Source organism: Parasteatoda tepidariorum, chromosome 10, assembly GCF_982258835.1.
Source record: "Parasteatoda tepidariorum strain Cologne lab strain chromosome 10, Ptep-v5.0, whole genome shotgun sequence".
In the NCBI taxonomy this organism is placed as follows: domain Eukaryota; kingdom Metazoa; phylum Arthropoda; class Arachnida; order Araneae; family Theridiidae; genus Parasteatoda; species Parasteatoda tepidariorum.
In genome coordinates this window covers 41,018,541-41,039,928 of record NC_141764.1, presented here as the reverse complement: position 1 = coordinate 41,039,928, position 21,388 = coordinate 41,018,541, and the positions used below count along the sequence as shown (strand labels likewise).

The 21,388-nt window shown below is 27.9% G+C and overlaps 1 protein-coding gene and 1 long non-coding RNA gene across 4 annotated transcripts in view; one reads left to right on the top strand and one right to left on the bottom strand.

Annotated features, from left to right (window-relative positions):
- LOC107441514 (uncharacterized) overlaps positions 1 to 21,388 on the top strand; it is a 162,469-nt gene that overhangs the window by 67,331 nt on the left and 73,750 nt on the right. Inside the window, exon 2 of the mRNA XM_071184610.2 lies at positions 13,896 to 13,958. The gene's annotated coding sequence lies outside the window, so the exon portion shown is untranslated. The remainder of the gene's footprint in view (positions 1 to 13,895; positions 13,959 to 21,388) is intronic.
- LOC139426315 (uncharacterized) overlaps positions 1 to 21,388 on the bottom strand; it is an 84,023-nt gene that overhangs the window by 583 nt on the left and 62,052 nt on the right. For 2 of the 3 annotated variants that reach the window (XR_011637553.2, XR_011637554.2), the window contains exon 2: positions 14,268 to 14,321. The exons of the other annotated variant lie outside the window; for it this stretch is intronic. This is a non-coding gene — a long non-coding RNA (uncharacterized LOC139426315). The remainder of the gene's footprint in view (positions 1 to 14,267; positions 14,322 to 21,388) is intronic. 3 annotated transcript variants of the gene reach the window in all.

The window sequence follows — 21,388 nt, the reverse complement described above, 5'->3', positions numbered from 1 at the left end:
CGGGAAATTTACCAATTAAATGGTTTTAAACACAGTATATTTTGGTTTTACACTGTACGGTAATTTTACCAGAGCTTTTTTTTCTCCGTGTAGTAAACAACCCTAGAGTTCCACATCAATGCAACTAAAATTTTACAATCAGATAGATGTTAAGACTCGGAAATAATATGTGAAAATTTTTTTCTCCATTTTGAACAAGGTATTAAGTTATATGTTGTTTGAAACAGTCGCGCCAAATATAATGCCAATTTTTATAGTTGGCAGTAAAAGAGCACTGTTGGATGTAAAAGGTTACTTTAATTTAAATACGGTTTCCAGTCATAAAACGATATAATAAGTATTCTTCCAAATTTTATACAACTTAAAAATAATTTTTAAATAAAGTTTTTACCAAATGAATGGTCCGAATTTGCTATATTTTTCACCGAATTAATAAAAAATGTCCATAAATTTTAAAGAAAGAAAAGTAAAAATTCTTTAGCAAACGATTGCAAATACATTTTTGCAATCGTTTTCTGACTTTTTATTTGTCTTAAAAACTTTTTTTTTAATATATTACGAACAAATTTTGGGTTTACAGTAAATATTATTCAGGACATTATTTACTTGACAATTTTTTTTATTGATAGAATGCAAAACAAATATTCATCCTTTCAAATAAATAATTTCTTTACTTAAATTACGTAATTTTAAAAAGAAATTTTAAAAATTATGATTATTAACAGCTCCATGCTATTTCATTATTTTTTTAGAAAAAAATAACACCACAGACGCTTAGTTTAATAATCTCGTCAGAACGTACGAAATTAAACTTAATTTTGAAACAAACTCAATTAAACAAAGAAACAATTCTAACATGTTACTAAACTGGTTTTAAATAAGAAACTAGACTTGATTTTGAAAAGGTCCGAGGTGAGCAGGGTTATAAATGAACGGAATAAAACTAATGCTTATTATTTAAAAATGATGTAAAGAAATTTTAGATCCTTGAAGCGATATCGCCATTATTGTTGGGTGTAATTATTGCCCTATTTCGTTGATGCTTTTTTAAATTAATATGCAATGAAGAAAATTTCTTTCTTGATTGCAGATAAAAAATATATATATTTTTATATAATTATATATAATTGATATATTTTTGCAATAAGATAGCAAAATTATATTGTTTCAAACACCCCATATTTCATACTTATTTAACATCGGAATGAAATAATTGCTTTTTTGCATGAATTAACAATATAACTTTTTCAAAAATTGATTCCATCTGAATTTTATATATATATATATATATATATATATATATATATATATATATATATATATATATATATATATATATATATATATATATATATATATATATATATATATATATATATATATATATATATATATATGATTTGTTTGATTGTTAAACAATAGGTATTTTTAGAAAATTTCTATATATAACTGTCATTCAATGAATTCGTTACTTTTAAAGGGTAAATTAAAAAGTTTATTGCATACAGGGGTTGAACAAAATAATGGAAACACTTCTATACTAACTCATTTTTTCATGTTTCTCAAGAATACATCGAGAATTATAATACTTTAGAAGTGTTTAAATCATGCGATTTGTCATACATATCACTAAAGTTAAAAGCTTTGAGGGACAGACAATTAATTGCGAATGAAAAAGAAGGTTTTGGAACACCCTATACCAAACAATGCAGCGATAAGCTCATAAATTATTTTAATTACGTTACATAAATTACGTTTATATCAATTGATTGTTTACTGGTTCATGAAAATCCAATCGTTAGATTATAAGTCGTTCAGGGATGTCCGATTTTATTTTTGTGCGCTGTACCTGCTTTTGGTCTAACAATGTTGGAACAACGATAAAATATATTTCAATTTGAAATAAATTTCAATTTTAAAATTGAAATTTCAAATTCTATTTATTGAAAGTTTTTGATCGCCATTTAGAAACTCAACTCATGAGTTTCACAACATTTCACTGAATTTCTCAGGTTATTCCTCACTTGGACGAGTTGATTTTTAGGACTTTTTATCTACAATGTAAAAAATTCCTGATCAAATTAAGGTATAAATTGCCGGCACTTTTGGTGCATCATCTGTAAAATGCCTTTCATCATACCGCAAAAAATTACACCGTAATTTTCACTGCAATATTTATTTAATTAGAGTTATTTTACTGTAATTCTTATTGTAAAAGTTACGGCAAATCAGATTTTTTGTTTTGTACAATACTCAATACACTTTCGTATTTTGGCAAAAATGTATTTTTTGGTGAAAAGTACTTTTTAGTTCTTTCTACTTTTATTTTTTATTCATCTTTACGAGCAATTTAAAGTTATGCTTACATAATTCTGAAGTCTACGCCAAAATGAATTTTGTGTAATTCATCCTCAACCCTTTTACGTCTAAATTACCCTCGTACATGTATATTCTATATACATATTTTTACCAATAAATTAAGACTTAGCATATGCAATTCTGACGGGTGGTTTGTTAGTTCGAGTAAATAGTGTAAATCAAACCACCATCTTTGTAGATCTACATATTTTACATACGTATACATATTGTTATGGGCAATTTGAAATGAAGTTTACGTAATTCTAATAGTTCTCTTCTAAGGTAGAGTGAATTTTCCAAGCGTTGCACATTTGCGTCTTCTACACTATCTGTTCGAGCAATTTAAAACCAAGCACTAATTCTTCGTAGCAAGCAGAAATATTTAAGCACATGCATTTTTTCCAGTAAAATATATTTTACCTGGAACTTATCTTTTTTCCAGAATAAAATCACTGATGCTTATAATTCCATATAAGCTACACAGAATCGAAATACTATTCTACTTATATTCCCATTCATTGGGAGATGATACGAAGAAAAAAAAAATATCCATCTAGTATCCTTTTAGGCCGACAAATTACTGTCTTTAAAAATAGATTTTTCTAGCATATTGATATTCTTCATAGTCAAATGTTAAAACTAGTAGTTTAGTTCCTTTTACCAACGACATGATAGCTGTCTTTTATGTCATGAGTTTTTTTTACAGCATTCTTAAAGCTAATAGCAAGGTACGGTCGGTAAAGCATCTTTATTGAATGTAAATAAGTTAGCTGCTGAAGGGAAGGTAGCAATTTCGCTTTGGAAATAATGATATGGAAATTTTTATAAGCCAGTAGGTAACTAAGACTGCTTTTGGAAAAAAATAGTCGCAATTTTATGTATTTTGTGAACCGAGTATAAGAATAGGGTAGAGTGTTGTACCTTCAACCGCACGTACCACGGACCAGTGTATATATCTGCGCCACCTAGGTGAGGAATTCTGCAATTAGTATATACAGTTGGTACTCATAACAAGAGAAAGTTTTAGAGGTGTTGGAAATGTTTAAGTTTTACTTGATCTGTGCTTCAGAACTTTATTTTATTTTATACTAGCTGAATGCCCGTTCTCCATACGGAATTAAAGAAGTGAACAATTATTAATTCATCGTGACAGCACTACAAAATCATGCAAAAAAAAAACTGAAAAACATATATAAATGCAGTTAAAAAAGCTAAACTGATTCCATTTTTTTATCAAATAAATAGTTCTCAGAGTCTTGAAACACCTGACTAACATTAATAAAAAAGAGACACAGCCAGAACAAATAAAAAAAGCAGACGATAATTTTGGAACTTCTTGGAGTTGGTTCTTTTCTTTTCTTTTTCACCAGCCTGCATTTTTAATGTTTTTGCATAATATCAAATTAAAAATGTTTTTATGTTCTTTTATGATTAACGTATAATAATGGTCTTAGAGGCGATTTCAATACGAATATTAAAAAAGGAAAAGAACGTTGTAAAATCTTAAGAAACGTATATTACTTGGAATTGATAACCATTTCAGCCCATTGGATGGCAGGAGAACAATCATCAGTTGAAACAGTTTTTATAATCCATGACTTAAAATATTGTGACATTTAGAAAAGTCTATTCTAGAAAAAATACATTTAACCAATGTGTAACCAGTGAACGCAATAATACGATCACAATTTACAATCTTTCGTAATTATTCGTCATTATGTATTTCTTTTATATTATAATGCTTAAATCTTTTCAGAACTTAAGAATGTATTTTTATTTTGTTTACTTTTTAGTATTCAGGTTAAATAAAATAATTTCGAGTTATAAAAATATTTCCTCAATTTGTTTATTTTAAATTATGAATCTTGCTGGAAGCTCACCGGACTTCCTATCTTTAACCTTCATAGCACGAACAGCAAAGGGCTAGCGATTATAATTGTTAAACAAAAACATTTCGAAACAATTTAGTTTTTGCTACAGAAATCTTTTTCTTATTAACACACTATTGTAAACGACAATAATGTGACGTCACAAACGTGGTGTCTGGGTGTCTTTTTCGAGGTAAATCTGTATATCACGTAACTCAAGGCTAAAGGTAAGTGACATGGTTCTGTTAACTTTAATTCGAAACACGAAACCGAAAATGCAATATTGGCCTTGAAAAGTCATAGAACTCTGTATTTGGCACTATTCCTTTTAAATTAAGCGTTGCTTGGAAAATATATTGTTTTTAAAAGATTTACTGATGTAGAAAACGAAACTGTTACGATGTTATTACCTATTGTTAAGATAAAAATCCATTTAGTTTGAATTTTTTTCACGGAGGCCTTTTTAAATAGCATAACAATACTTTCTTTTAACATAACCCATTAATGACAAACCTAAGTCTTAAGGCATGGTTTTAAAAACTTAAATAAATCTCTTTTAGAAAAATAATTTTAGCTAATTATTCATTAATATTTATTTCTTTATAATTTAATTAATTTATTATTTTTAAAAATCTCTTATAAATTGTATTTTGGATTGTTCATTAATCTAGCATTAATTTCTTTGTATACAACAATTTATTCAATAAATACAGTGGATGCTTTTGGAAGAATAAAATGATAAGCCACATTTTCAAATGTTCCGGAGAGGATATTTGCCAGAAAACTCACATTACAATGTTTCTTTCATTTTGCAGTCTCCTGGAAAGTATTCTGAAACCTTTTTAACTATCTACTTGGAAATATTATCAAAACACGTAAAAGAAGACGTTTTTCAGGGGGCTTATCACAATATTGTCTGGATAATGTAAATTTCGTCACGAAACTTTTAGTTTGATTCAACTTTAATCAGAAACTTTTCTGGTAGATTTTTTCAGCAATCTTCCAGTTCTAAGAATTAAAAGGTTAGCCACACTATAATTCTGAAAAAAATATTTCAAGATATTTTGAAGATGCAAAATAGAGAAAGTTTGAGTCTCTACATATTATATTTAATTATTAATTTATATACAATTTGTTTATTTAAATTTAACTTAGGAATAATTAAATAATATATAATTGCTCCTATTAAACAAGGATTTTATTCGATATTTTTATTTTAGTACTACTTCATTGTGTTGTAGCATGAATATTTTTTCCTATACTTTTAAAAGAGGAGTTTATATTAGTTTACTCAGCGAGCAATGATTTTCTATTCCAAAAAAAATTACTTACATCTTGCTATTGATGCACTTTCAATCAAAGCTTACTTCGTAAAGAGAGATTTAAAACAAATCAATTGTTGTAAATCAAGCTTTAGGTTTAAAAACAAACGATATATTTACCAAATATATTATATTAAAAATTTACAAAACTATGCATAATGTCCAAATGAATAAAGGATATATTTTGTTGAAGATAGAAAATCTACGTGAATAAAACTCAAATAAAGATGCAAAAATGAACATACTTTAGTTTCAGTTCTATAAAAAAGAACCTTCCTCAGAGTCGAAACACAAACGGAAAGTTATTTTTCTTGTTCTTTTTTATAGGAGCGAAACTATAGCATATCCATTTTTATACCTTTATTTGAGCTTTATTCACTTTGTTTTGGTGTATCAATACTTGATGTTCCATATTTGTCGGCCATTAATGGATAGATTTTTGAGTCATTATCACAAAAGATCCACATCATTGAAATTCACACATTAGAGTTGCAAAATAATTGACGAACTGTTATCGAATTTAATCACACTAAATACAAACACTAATTAATTTTTCAAAGAATACTGAAAAGTTACTAGAAGTTTATCTGAGCACTTTATAGTAACAACTAATATGAACATAGATTAACTATTACAATCTCCTTATAGTAATTTATATAACCTAAAGTAACTATTATTAATACATAATTATGCGAATAATGCATAAATTTATGCATGCACAGTTTAGTTTTATAATGTTTCGAGTGAAAAAAAGATCACTTAAAAAGTTTTCTCATAAAACTAGCTAAATAAGCTAAAATCTGTTACTTCTGCTTTTATAATGTTATAACACGATTGATGACTAGAATAATTATTATGAATACCTTAATTATACCATTGATGCATAAATTTATCTATGCATAGTTTAGTTTTACAATGTTTTGAGTGAAAAAAATATTTCTAATGTTTTCTCCTGAAATTAACCAAAAAAGAAAAAGAAACATTTTACATCTGCTTTTATAATGTTACAGCATGATTGTAAACTTGTATATGCGGAGGTATGAAATCAACAAAACAGTAAATTAAAATGTAAAACCTATTACAAGAAGTAATTAGATAAGAAATCTATTCGAGAAATATACTTTTATTTTCTATTTCTTTTCGTGCAAAAATTGAAGATAATACTAATTCCAGCTGCAAACTTGTATCTTGAGGAAAGGGAATAACACTGTTAAATTTTCAAATTTTAACACCTTTGGATATAATGATAAAATTATATAAATGATATTAATGATATAAATTATTAAATGATATTAACGATTATATAAGTGATATAAATGATATTATATAAAGGATTTTTATACAAATGATAAAAATAACCGAATAGCATTCCTAATATGCATTTTTTAGCTTACTTTACAAGTTTGACAATTTCTTCAATGTTCTAGTCTATTTAAAATTTTATAATATGCATGTTTATTTTATGTTGTTTCTTTTATATTCGGATTAATTGGATGATATCTTCTTATTTTTTGGTCATTTCTTTTTCAAATATGCCTTTGTTTTTTAACAAAATATTTTTAAGAAATGTAACATCCTTGCCGTAGAAACTATGGTAACAATGTACATTTTTTTAAATATTATAAGAAAATTAATGATTTTTATATGAATTTATTTAGACCGTTATTAGAAAATATCCCCAATCCTAAGTTTTACGCCTTTTTTTTTATTTTGACATGAGTAATTTAAATATTATAGTTTAATTGAGCTAAATATATTGATTTAGAAATAAATTTACGTTGTTGTAATACGTGTATTTTATGTAATATTCGATATTATTGTTTTTTTTTCCTAACTGTAAATTCATTTAATCTTGCATTATTGACAGCTCACAATGTAATAAAGTAATGGAATAATGTGTTGATTATTACATTAACATATTATGCAATGAATGTTATTCAATGAGCGTATGGTGAAATAGGCTTAATTCTATCAATGTATTGGACATCATTCTAGTATCGCAGTTTTATAAGTAATTTAGCATTATTTCAGTTATGCATATTATATTTGACCTTATTTTATTGACTTATACAGTGTTAAACATTTATTTAGTATAATGTATTCGACATTATGTTAGCACTAATAGTAACATAACTAGAAGTAGCATTTTACTAGCAGTAGCATTTTACTAGCGGTAACATGATAACTAGCACATAGAGAAAAAGTATAGTCAAACCTACCACTATATGGTAAAATTTACCATTTTTCTGGCTCTATGAAAATATCAAAAAGTTCGGTAATTCTTTACGATGCGCTTTGTTAATGATTTAGGTAAAATAACAGTAAAGTATGGGTTAGTAATATCTGATAAAATTTGTTAAATGTGGTAAAATTTGATACTTTTATCATGATACCTTAGAAGTTAGCACGAAAAGCAATTTATTCGGTTAAATTTTTTTCTCAGTTTTGTATTTTTACTAAATGTGTGGTAATAAGAACTATAATTTTAAAAAACCAGAATTTTCGAAAATCTTATATGGAAGATTAATATTTCCATATAAGAATGGAAAAATTACCAAAGGAATGGTTTAAATTCCATATATTTGATTTTATTACCAAAATTACGGTTTTTATTTTCTTTAAATATCATTACCATACAGTACGGTAATTTTACCAGAATTTCTTTCTTCGTGCAGTAGCATAACATATAAGTCTATTAACGTATAAGTGTATTGGAAATTAATCTTATTATACATTATTATAACTATCACCTATTATCATTACCATGCAGTACGGTAATTTTACCAGAATTTCTTTCTTCGTGCAGTAACATAACATATAAGTCTATTAACGTATAAGTGTATTGGAAATTATTCTTTTTATACATTATTTTATTCATGTAGGCTAGACTTAAACATTAAGCTAACAGACTAAACAGAAATTCATACTTTGAACTGATGTTCTCTAATACGTCACAATTTTCTTCTTGTTTTTAAAATATGTTCAGTAAGGCTTATTAAAAATTAGTGAATTGTAAGATCTAAACCACCATTTAATCTGACCCTTGATTTGCGTGACACAAGAAAGTAGAAGAGGTGTAGTAGAAAGGGCGATGAAGAACATGAAGCATCCTTGAGGTCACCAACCTTCTTTTTCGTTCGAATTCAATCATTCGCTTTTATTCCTCTAGTATGCTACATGACTCTTCTTTCTCTTGAGCTTCCATTCATTATTCTCCGATCACACGTATTCTCTCACTTGGGATTTTTGATTAATCGCTAATGGGATAAGAACTTGTTTGAGAACTTTCAATCAATTTGGGATTTGATGGTGCTTAACGTGCGATGAAAATTCTTTCACTATCGTTTAAGTTATGGTGTATACATTTTCGAACTTAATACTTTGACTTATCGCACTTAATATGGATGTACCTATAGGGATGACATGACTTTGACTAATTGTAGAATAATGTAATAAAATGAACAAGATTAATGAAAAAATAAACGAAAATCGGAGTCATACAAGATCAATTCAAAAAGTAAGGTCTTCTGTTTTTCTCTCACAGAAATGAAAGCAAAATCTATTTTCTTTTCTATTACATTTTCATTTTAACGGTTGAATATCTGTCTATTTTACACACAATCACCAATTTTGGTTGACGCTGCGATTTATCTTAGTCAATGTCTTAGACATTAGGTTTATTGTCCCAAAACAGTTGCCAACCTTTCCTATTACCTTATTGTTATCCCCATTTTCGTCATACTTAAATGAATTTTTGTATAAAACTTCACTTTCCTAGTTCTGAAGTTATCCGTGAAAATGTGTTTATTCCTTAACTTTTGGTCATGAATGTAGATCACTTATCACAGAATTGTTTTCATTGAAACCGCTTCTAATGGTGAAATATGTAGAACCCTCAAGCCAGTTTGAAAGGAGGAAACTAGTTTGGATTGGCTGATTAAAAAAATTCCATAAAATATCAGGTAGGTAGGTACTTTATTTACGTCACACTAGAGCTGCACTATAGGATAGTCTGAGCGATGGTCTGAGAAACATCCTTGAGGATGATCCGAAGACATGCCATCGCAATTTTGATCCTCTGCAGAGGGGATGTCTCCCCTACTTTGGTAGCCCTATGACCAACGCGTGAAGTCGAGCACTTTATGGTAGAACAGTTTAACGAGGACCGATACCGCGCACCCTCAGTCTCTATGAAGGCTGATCAATGTGGTCAGCTACCCGCATCCTGACCGCATCCAATGATACTTGTCTTCGGTGTTCCACAGGAAACCGTGTCTTTACGATCAGTCCACTACGGGACTCATAAAATATTAAAAAAAATATTGATAAACATTGTAAAAATGGAACTTAATTATTTATTTTAGACTTAGTTATACCATTAGAGTTTTAAAAAACCTAGCTAAATTGACACATTATTTAAGTTATTTGAATAACTCTCGCATTATTTAAGCAATGATTTATTTCAATAAGTTTGGAAGTTTTATTTAATATTCATTAACCCAAGGAAATAACATTTTTGTAAAGACCTCTAAGTTAGTGTCTCACTCCACTAGAGTTTTGATGCAGTGAACCAAACTAAGCCAAGCAATTCAATCTTTGTTTATCAAGAATAAAAGAAATGCCCAGTCAACCACCTTGAACTAATTAGACTTGTTATGGTGGGTCAATATATTTTACTATATACTTTGTTTTCTACTGATCTATATGTTTCCGTTTTCAAACAATGCACACTGGAAGACGTTTTCTAAATTAAATGTAAAATTTAGCTTGATGCTCTCATATATTTCTTATAAAGGGGTTTCTAAATTTTCAAAAGATTTCTGATTCCTCCTTTTAGGGGGACGCGGGATGCTAAAAACAAAAAAAGGTGATTTTTATTCAATCTTTTTTAACAGAATATTGGTAGCAATGGCATTATATATATAAAGTTTTAGAAAGAAATAATGATTAGTTATAACTAAAAGTCTAGTTTTTAATTGTTGGTAATTAAAAATTCTCTTGTGAACGAATTTTAATCTAATTTTTACTTAAATATTATTAGTCTTTATTAGTATTGTTTATTAGTCTTTAAATAAATCTAAAGAATTATGGTAACCGGATAAAAATATAATGTAAGTAGGCATTAGATTTTTATTCTGTCACCAAAACTTTCTTCAAAAAGCACGCTTTAATTATGCTTGTTCAATTACTAAGAAATTAAATTAAGATATTAAGTTAATCAAATGCATTTTGAATTAAACAAGATGCGTGTATCTGAAAATTTTTTAATAACAATAAAACAAAAACTGGTGAGTAAGGATCTTTTTAAAGTAAGGAGAACATTGAAAAATTCCATTACGAGGAAAAACAAATTTGTCAACGAGAACTACATATTGATGTATGGACCTTTATAAATTCATTATCTTATAACTCGGTAAGAAAAACTCTGACGTAAACACGGTTTGTTGCCTATTATATAGTAAAGAGTAAATCATTTTAATATCTCAAAAACCAAATAAAGGATTTTTAGAGGATTTTTCTCATTCTAGGCGTCGTGTGTCTTTTAATAGTGTCTATTTTGTAGGAAAATGTATCAACTATTTTCGCATAAGGTTTATATCGCAGTTTTTCCGCATTAACATCGCAAGTAGAGTGTGCAAAATAAAAAACGGACCATCTTGAATAATTTTTGATCGAATAATCGGATCTTCATATTCTAAAACTCAATTTTGATGGTTCGAAGAGGTGACTGCAAATATGCTTATTAATTAGTGCAGATGATAATTTAAGTTGCGAAATCTGACACAAAAACGTACTTTCACAGAATAAACATACCTTTTTCTCGATAGATTTGGATTTCTGACCCCCAAAATGTAAGGGGTAACCGCAATTCGGGAAATATAGTTCCATAATTTGGCCAGGAAAGCAGTGCAAATTTTGGACCCCTTAATGTTAATTGTACTTTTTGTCTACTTTGCCATATCTCGAGAACTTTTTAGGCGAATTGAAAACTTTTTGCACACAATTGCAAAATTCTTTTATCCAAAATTTCATGCAAAAAATTACTTTCAGTACATATTTGTAGTTTTTTTATTATTTTATTTAATAAAAGTAAAATTAACATTAAGGGATCTAAAAATTGAATCGCTCCTCTAATTAAGCAATTGGGATCATGTATTTACCAGATTGGTTCTAAACCCTATATTTTGAGCGTCAGAAATCCAAATCTGTCAAGGGAAAAAAAGGCATATTTATTCAGAAAAGCTGCCGACCGACAAAGCATAGGTGTTCTTTCATTTTCTGTAGTAGCTGTCCTGAATGTGGGAGCAACGTTGATCCATCTAATATGGTACCCATGAAAGAGCGACCAACAAGTCTGCCCATCAAATGCCTGTATGACGAAAGGTCATTCTACAGGTGGGCATCACGTTTTTATGTTTGATTTCGTAACTTAAAATATTGTTTGCACTAATAAATTGGTATATTTGAGAAAAAAATCCTCAAATCATTAAAATTGAGTCCTAAAACGTGAAGATCCAAACACTAGATCAAATGTTATTCAGTAAGGTTCGCTTTTTAATTTGCGCAATGAACATTTTTTTGGCAAGAAAATAGCATGGTAGATTTCACATAATAGAAAATCACAGGATCTTATTTTTCTACATTAATTTCCACATTTTTTCCCTTTGTCTTTGGAATGAAATTAATAAAATTCATGAAGCTATTGTTTTCTTGTACAATATTTTTGTATCCCAAATTTGAATGTATTTACCTGTTATATCTCTTTTTCTTATATATATATATATACTCTGCTATTATTACGTTTTTTATTTTGATTGTTTCCTTAAGCTGAGAGTAAAAATCTAAAAAAATTGTTTCTTTGTTGCAACGCGATTTTTATCTTATAGCGTGATTACCTTACTAATAAAGAGATTCGCTAAATGATTTAGTACGTAACTGTCAATTTCGTGCATGATAAGATGCATGCACAAATTACATTTGACACATAACCAATCATAATCGATTTTACTCAAAATAATAATTTAATTTGTTTTATGTGTTGGACGTGGAAAGTGAGGGCACAAGCTTAGTTAAACTGAATTATTTTTAGAACATATATTTTAAGTGGACAATTTCCACTTTCGTAAAAAAAAAACTGTTATGCTAAGAAACAACAATTATTGGAAAACACAGTGGGCCAGCATTCAAGGTTTCGTGGCCAAAATTAGTATTTCGATAAAAAAATTGTTTCGCAATTTGGGGAGTTTTATTTAGGAGTTTTTACGAGCAGGTAAATTGAATTCATAGTTGAAATTTTGAAATACATTAAAAATACCCCCAAAAAAATGGCGGCTGAAACATGGCGAGAAAAAATAAAAAAATTAATATAGTGCGTTTAAATAATTAAATATAGCAATGAAAATATAATAATTTTCGTAATTTTATATTAAAAATGAAAAGCAAATTATATTTCCGAAGTATTATTACAAAATGACGCGAATTAATTACAAAATAGCGATAAAACATGAAGAAAAAAAACATAATTTTTGTTTTTCGGTATATTTAGTCCACCTTTGCAATATGGGTAAAATGGGGCAGGTTTTTTCGAAAGAAGAAACATAAAAAAAGACAACAAAAAAAAGTTTAGCTAATTATCTAGCGGAATTTTTTGGAACTAAGTTTCGAAAGTTATTCAAAATGTCAAATGATAAGATATAAACTGTAAGTTTGTCAAGAGTATAAACTAATCCAACAAATTGAAAAATTGTACTACAATTTCAGACTAATTACTCTGATAAAAATGTAACAGTAAGGTGAAATTCCTATATATATATACATGAAAAAAATTTAAAAGTTATATTTGAAAAAAAAATTTTAACAAATTTTTCATTGCATTCTACTCTTGTCAGCCCAAAAAGTAAATTATAATGTTTGGAATGATTATGAATACTTAATTTCGGCTATATTGAAACAGCCAACACATATTTTAGTTGAAATTTAATTTTTGACTTTTGGCCGAAGATCATGGTCTTCTGGCTCACAGTGGAAAGCAATCATTGGAGCTGGTGAACAGCAGCGAACAGTGGGCTTAGCCATCTTCTATTTTAAAACGAATGTTAATTGTAGCTTAAACGTAATAAAGATAAATAAATTAAATGCATTTTGTTAAGTTTTGTTTGCAACACATTATTTGTAAAGAAATAATTATCACTAGTTTGAAATACAACTATAAAAGATTTTAAATAAGTATTAAGAATGCGTTTATGAAACGGTATTGCATTTCAGTATTCGACGGAAAAAAAGTAATTTGCTATAAATTGTTTTAAAATCATTACAAAATACTTATGACAACATGCTTTTCTTCCAGCTCCTTCAACCCTTTTTCCATTACAACATATTGGAAAATATCAAAAATATTGGAGAAATAAAAGTAAGTGATATATATTCTTTGTTACTAATAGTATGCTAACTATGATGCAGTTTAAAGTGTTTCGTAGTTTTCAAAACAATGTTGTAACAAATGATACTACACATTTTACTAATGCTGCATTATATTTTTTGTTAGCAATTTTTGCATAAAATTTAAGTTAATGAACTAGGAATTTAAATTTAGTAAAAAACGCTAATTAAGTTAATTTAAATTAATGTAAATTGAAAGTCATGTATAAAAAGTGTAAAATACATTGCTATTTAAACCGAACTAGCATTTAAAAATAAAGAGAAAAAAATGCTGACATACAACAATTAGTTACAATAAACAGCCTCATCTACGTTTCTCATTCCGCCTTTTAACCTAAGAAAAATAAACCTATAATTAATAACATAGCATAATAACAACAATAAATAATTAATAACAATAAATAATTAATAACAATAAATAATTAATAACAATAAATAATCAATAACAATAAATAATTAATAACAATAAATAATTAATAACAATAAATAACATAACATAAAATATTATCTCCGATGGTTATATACTGAAACCAAGTATGGTTAAAACGACCAGCTCTGTAGCATTACGGGAGCACCAAAATGCTCGGTAATTTTTACCGAAGTGATATGGCAATGATTTTGGTAAAATTGACAATAAAATATGGTTTTTGTGACATGAGTTAAAATTTGGTAAATGCAGTAAAATTTAGTAATTTCATTATGATATTTTAGAACAAGGCAAAAAATCTATTTATTCGGTTAAATTTACTTCTTAGTTTTGTATTTTTTACTATGTTTTGTATATTTTTATTATGATTCTTTTGAGTGGTAATAAAAATGATAATTTTGAAGACTAGAATTTCGGGTAAACCGTTACCATATAAATTTAAAAATTATAGAAAAAAAATGAATTAAATACTGTTATTGTCTGAAAGATTACTTATTACACTAAATTCTAATTTCTGTTATTATTACTATTATTTAAGAAGCATTTCACTAGTGCCGGCATTTTTAAACATTCCGACAATTTCTTTAGAGTCCATTATTATGTATAAATAAAAATCAAGGAAAAAAACATTGACAAGTTTTGAGCTCGATTTTGAAAATAAAATCTCCTACCTTTTCAGAAATAAAGGGCTTAAACGCTTAATTATTTAATGCCTATGTTCACAGGTTTTGAGAACATTTTCCGATTTAGTTCAAAGTCAAAAACTAAATCAGAATTCTAAGTTATATTCATAATGCATATTCACATTTAGTACTAGGCCTTTCATTTATTTATTTATTCATTTTTGTATGTTTACAACACATATGTTCATGTGCATTAGAATAATTTATGGCTTCATTGTAAAAATACTTCACTTCATTGTAAAAAAAAAAAAATTACACCTTAAACCATGCTTTTCAAAAAAAATTGATTTACTCTCGCTTTTAAAAATTAAATATCCTATCTTTTCAGAAATAAAGGTTTCAAACACTTAATTTTATTAATGGCTATAATCACTGGTTTTGAAAACATTTTGAGGTTCATTTCTAAGCCACGCACAAAGCTATTAATTCCCATTACTCTTTTCGGTGTAAAAATAATATTTTTTTTTAAATTGTATCTCAAATCATGCTTTTCTAGAAAACCGATTTACACTCAGTTAAAAATAATATTTCCTGCCTTTTTTTTAAATAAAGACCATAAGCACTTAATCTGTTAATGCTTATGATAGGTTTTGAAAACAATTTCATATTTAGTTTACGTAAATGAAGACCACACACACAACCACTAATTCCCATAATTCTCTTCGGTACATTGATCATAGAATAGTATCTAATATAATTTAATAAAAAATAATAATTTTCATTAAATTATGCCTTAAACTATGCTTTTAAAAAACGATTTACGCTCTGTTTAAAAAATTACACTTCCTGCCTTTTCAGAAATAAAGGCCTCAAACACTTAATTTTTGAATGGCTATAATCAAGGGTTTTGAAAACATTTTCAGATTTATTTCTAAGTAAATAAAGATCACACACACAGCTATTAATTCTGATTATTCTTTCCGGTGTTAAAATAATATATTTTTCTTAATTTTACCTTAAGTCATGCTTTTCAAGAAAACTGATTTAAACTCAGTTTTAAGAATAATATTTTCCGCCTTTTCAGAAATAAAGGCCTCAAACACTTAATTTTGCTAATTGCTATAATCAAGGGCTTTGAAAACATTTTCAGATTTATTTAAGTAAGTAAAGATCACACACACAGCTATTAATTCCGATTATTTTCTCCGGTGTTAAAATAATATACTTTTCTTAATTTTACCTTAAGTCATGCTTTTCAAGAAAACTGATTTAAACTCAGTTTTAAGAATAATATTTTCTGCCTTTTCAGTAATAAAGGCCTCAAACACTTAATTTTGCTAATTGCTGTAACCAAGGGTTTCGAAAACATTTTCAGATTTATTTCTAAGTAAATAAGGATCTCACACACAACTATTAATTCCGATTATTCTCTCCGGTGTTAAAATAATATATATTTTTTTAATTTTACCTTAAGTCATGCTTTTCAAGAAAACTGATTTAAACTCAGTTTTAAGAATAATATTTTCTGCCTTTTCACAAATAAAGGCCTCAAACACTTAATTTCTCAATGGCTATAATCACAGGTTTTGAAAACATTTTCAGATTTATTTCTAAATAAATAAAGACCATGCACACAACTATTAATTCTCATTATTCTTTCCGATATAAAAATAAAAATTTCTATTTAATTTTAAATTAAATCATGCTTTTTAAGAAAATTGATGAAATTAAGGGCCTCAAGAATTAAGAGTTAAAGGCGTCAAACACTTAATTTTTTAATAGCTATGATCACAGGTTTTAAAAACATTTTCAAACTTAGTTCTGAGTAAATAAAGACCACACACATAACCATTATTCTCTTCGGTACATTGAGCATAGAATAGTCTGCAATTGAATTCTTCTCAAAATATTTATTAGGCACAAGTCGTGCAAAACCCTAAAATGACTTTTAAGCTTGTGAAGTGAATAATTTTAATGGGAGTGTTTGTTCCAGGCTGCGCACCTGACAGAATACTTTCGAAGAAAAAGGAAACATATGTATTGAGTGTCTGCCATCTGAAGCAGGAACAGCAAATATTTCGAACGTCCTTTTTTTTTTAACGTCACTTTTCATTGCAGTAAAATTTTAAAGCAGACGTTCCCAAGCTTTTTCAATAATTTCAGAAAAACTTTGATTTTTCTTAAATCATGAGACATTAAAACTTTTTCTCAATTGTGACATGTAGGTAGACCTGAAAATTACCACTCTCCTTGTGGAGATTCAACAACAAAAAAGTGGCGCCTTAAATTAAGAAAACAACCGGTCTCTTTTTCCTTCTAAATTATACAAACTTTATATAATTTTTTTGTTCTATAACTACAATTCTGTACTTAAAAATGTGTTTAATTTACCTCTACATTGAAAATGGTGGCAACTATACAACATTTTTTTTGTAGTGAATAAGTAAAAAAAGTTTGTTATGGGGATTGCTTTTTATTTGAATTGGTTTTATTCAAAAAAAAGAAAAATTAAATGAAAATAATACTTTCTAAAACCACGTTTTTGTAGTGGATAATAATAATCAAAAAACAAAAATTTTAAAAACGAAAAACGTGGGACGCATGAAATACACAACAGTAACAGTATGTGTGCTCATGAGAATATCTGCAATTGTATCTGAATGTGGATGTGGAATATGTTTGTGTATATGCATGTGTATGTGGATGTATAGGTGGATGTGACTGTGCATGTGTATGAGTAAGAAAATGTGTATATGTATGTGTATATGTACTGTTATGTATTTCATGAACCCCACGTTTTTTGTTTTTCAAATTTTTGTTTTTTAATTATTTTTCTCCACTACAAAAACATGGTTTTTAAAAATATTATTTTTATTTTTACTTTTTTTTGTACTTACTTCCAAAATCTCAATTTTTTCACTCACTGTACACAAAACTTTTAAACTGACATGTGACACTAATTTGACATAATCAAATCGATAACAAAAGACAATCGCGAAAATATTAATTTTTCTTTAATTTTAATTTTATTTTACTTTGTATGTCTTTTTTTCTCTTCATTTTCATGCATTGTCATCCAATTCTGAACTATGTGCCAAATTTGAAGTCTGTAGCTAGTCGGGAATTTAGTTTAAAATCGATTACAAAATTCCACCCGAACAGACATAAAACACGAAGGCAAATTGATATAAACGTGGTAAAAAATATAGATTGTTTGCAAATAAAAATTGTTTTATATTTAATAGTTATGAAATCAATGTAAAAATAAGGGAAACAAATGTAAATAACTTAATATATTAATTATAAATTAAAATATATTAGCCATAACCTAACTAAGACAATAACTAAGAGAGCATTAACAAGACATTAGCCTAAGTGAAACAAAAAGTGAGTGATAATATTTAAATATTTTTTTCTTCCTACTCATAAAAGTGTCATAAAGAAAACTTGTTGTTAATAAATGTTTATTTTGCTTCAATGAGGAGTGTTCAGTATTTTAAAAAAATCCTCCTATAAAACCATTTGGCGCCAATGCTTCAATTCAGGTAATGCATTCCAACTATAAGTTTTAGATTCAAAGATCTGCCAAACCTTGTCGATAGCCATCCGCAAAACACGTTCTGAAACGGTCATTCCGCTATCGAATACGAGCCAAAACGAAACGTTTTAGATCCTCACAATTGATTCAATCTAGCATAATCATCGAATACCGGATAAAAAGAATTTTGCCGATAAAAATCAGTTCTTTGGCTCGCCTGTGCCAATCAATGAAGGGGAACATTCCATAGCAAGTTCTATCAAACTAACAGCTCAATCATCATTATACGGTGGAAATCGTTAAATTCTTAATACAAAACAAGGGTACTTAACCCTTTTAAGGTATGGATCACGCAAAGGCAGGTGAATAATATGAAAATCGTGAGATGAACTAGACATGTAGAGAAGAGTAGTTAAGTTATAATAAAAACAAAGTTGATGCTTCTGTGATAGAGGCACGATATTGAGATCTTCCGCTTCATGAAACTCACGGAAGAATGAGAAATATGGTTTTACCAATATTACTCTTTTCATTAATAAAAAAAATACTGAATTTATCAAACACTTTTCTTTATACTTCAATCATTATTATACAAACACCTTTTTTCTACCTTTTTGATGTACCTCCTGATGTGTGTGTAGCCAAAATATTGTGGTTGCCACAGATTATTTGCAAATATTTTTCATGCTTTTATTGTTATTCACTTCTGGAGATTTGTCATGTTAGTCTTGTACTTTTCTAGTTTAACATGTTAGCCAGTTCTAACATGACAGAACAAGTAGAGAAGTATGTTTAGGTAATAGTGAAACAAAAATTATGCTTCTATGATTGATTCACTATATTGAGATCTTTATTGTCATGAGAAATATAGTTCTATCAATATTAATTTTTTGCAATATTCTCGATTATTGTGAAGAACTGTATCATACCCTCTACACTGTTAAAAGTTTCATTCTAAAATTATGGTAAAATAACTGGCAGCTGTCTGTCTACCCGATTAACCGTAAAGTTTACGGTAAAGAACATTTTTTTTCCATTATGGTTTTGAAACCATTTACAACTAGCATTTTTCAAAAACGCAAAAAATAGTTATTTAACTAGTCTTGGAGCTCGGTTTTTCGTTCGTAAGGTACTGGGCATTGGAGAGTGCCGGACACTGGAAATTCTTCATGAGTTGAAGAAAATGGAGGAAATATTGTGGTGTCAACACTAGGACTCGAACTCCAGTTCTGCCGGTCATGAGATTGACAGATAAGCCCGCTCGACTATGATGCAGCAGTTGCTACGAACTAAGTAGCTTCATTAGGTGGTTCTAGTTGGTGAGATAAAATTCTGGTTGTTTAACCGTATTAGGGTAAAGAAGTTAATAAACAGTTTTTCTGAAACTTAACAGATTGATTACCATTTTATTTATGGTTATTTGACTGTTTTGATTAAATATGGTAAAATAACCATTCAATAAACTGTTATTTAATTATTTTTTCCGAGAAATTTCTAACAGTGTAATAAGCTCTATTGCTGCACTGTAAAAATTGTGGTTAAATATTTCTCCAAATTTTGTGTTGAACACCCCTGAAAATTGTGTGAATGAACACTTCATTTCAAATTAACACAAAATCGTGCGTTCATATACTTTTTGAAGAGTAAATGGATAGTGCTTACATCAAACTTACACGCATTCAAGCATTCAGAAATATTTTTGCTTCCAAAAACACCAATTTTGGCGTATGTTTAGATATAATCCATTAGCAACAGTTGATAGCTTACAATCGAGTATGAAATTGTACGACATTGTATTCGTTTTGCACACTGCTATACATCTACAGAATTGTTTTTAGTTGTGTAATAACGATAATTATACTTTAATTACAAAATATCCGTCAATTGTATGAAATAATTTATAATGTTTAAATTCGATTCGCTACTGTTCTATTAAGTCTAGTTCGAATTCGTATTAATATTTTCCCTATGCTGTGAGTATGTCCAATTTACGAAGTAATTTTATTCTAAGAATTAGTGTGAGTACACATTCTGAAATAAAAGTTCTTATTTTAAATTATAACGTAAAAATAAATTTTCTTGATCTTTTGTGTTTTATATCTCATTCTTATTTTAAATTTTAGTGTTAGACCAAAATGTTGTTAACCGTAATGATAAACTTTACTCTCTCTGGTATCTTATATAAATTAGTTGTAACCATTTTTTTAGAGAAACCCTAAAAATTTTTGCAGTGTCTCTTATAAAGTGTTTTATATTCCTTACAGATATTTTTTATATTTTTATAATTTTAAAAATTAGTGACTTTCACAGCTTTAGTCGTGACTAATTTTCAATTTTTCTAAATTTTTATCTTTATTGTATTTAAGTTTTAAATAAACGTAAAATGATGGCAGATTTGATGGCAAAAATGATGAAATCAGATAACAAGAAAATACCAAATTTAACATATTCAAAAATGGAGCAAAACTAAAACCTGATATCTCAAGAAAAATCTATGAATTAAGTTTTATCAATTTTTATCACTTATAAATTTGAACTGTTGTCATTGTATGTCGAGTTGGTACTTTGGTGGAAGGTGTAGTAAAAACTACATCGAAAATTATTTGTTATAAGCTCAAATGATTTCTAAAAGTTTAACATATTGCAGTGTAATGGTAAATTATGATTGTAAGTATGATTTAGTAAGTTGCTTTTCTATCGTAACAAATTTACGGTACATGGTATTTACCAGAAATTTACCAATGTGAGTGAAAATAATTAAAATTAGCCAATATTTCGAACACACGTCATTTAACGACTGCTAAAAAAAACTT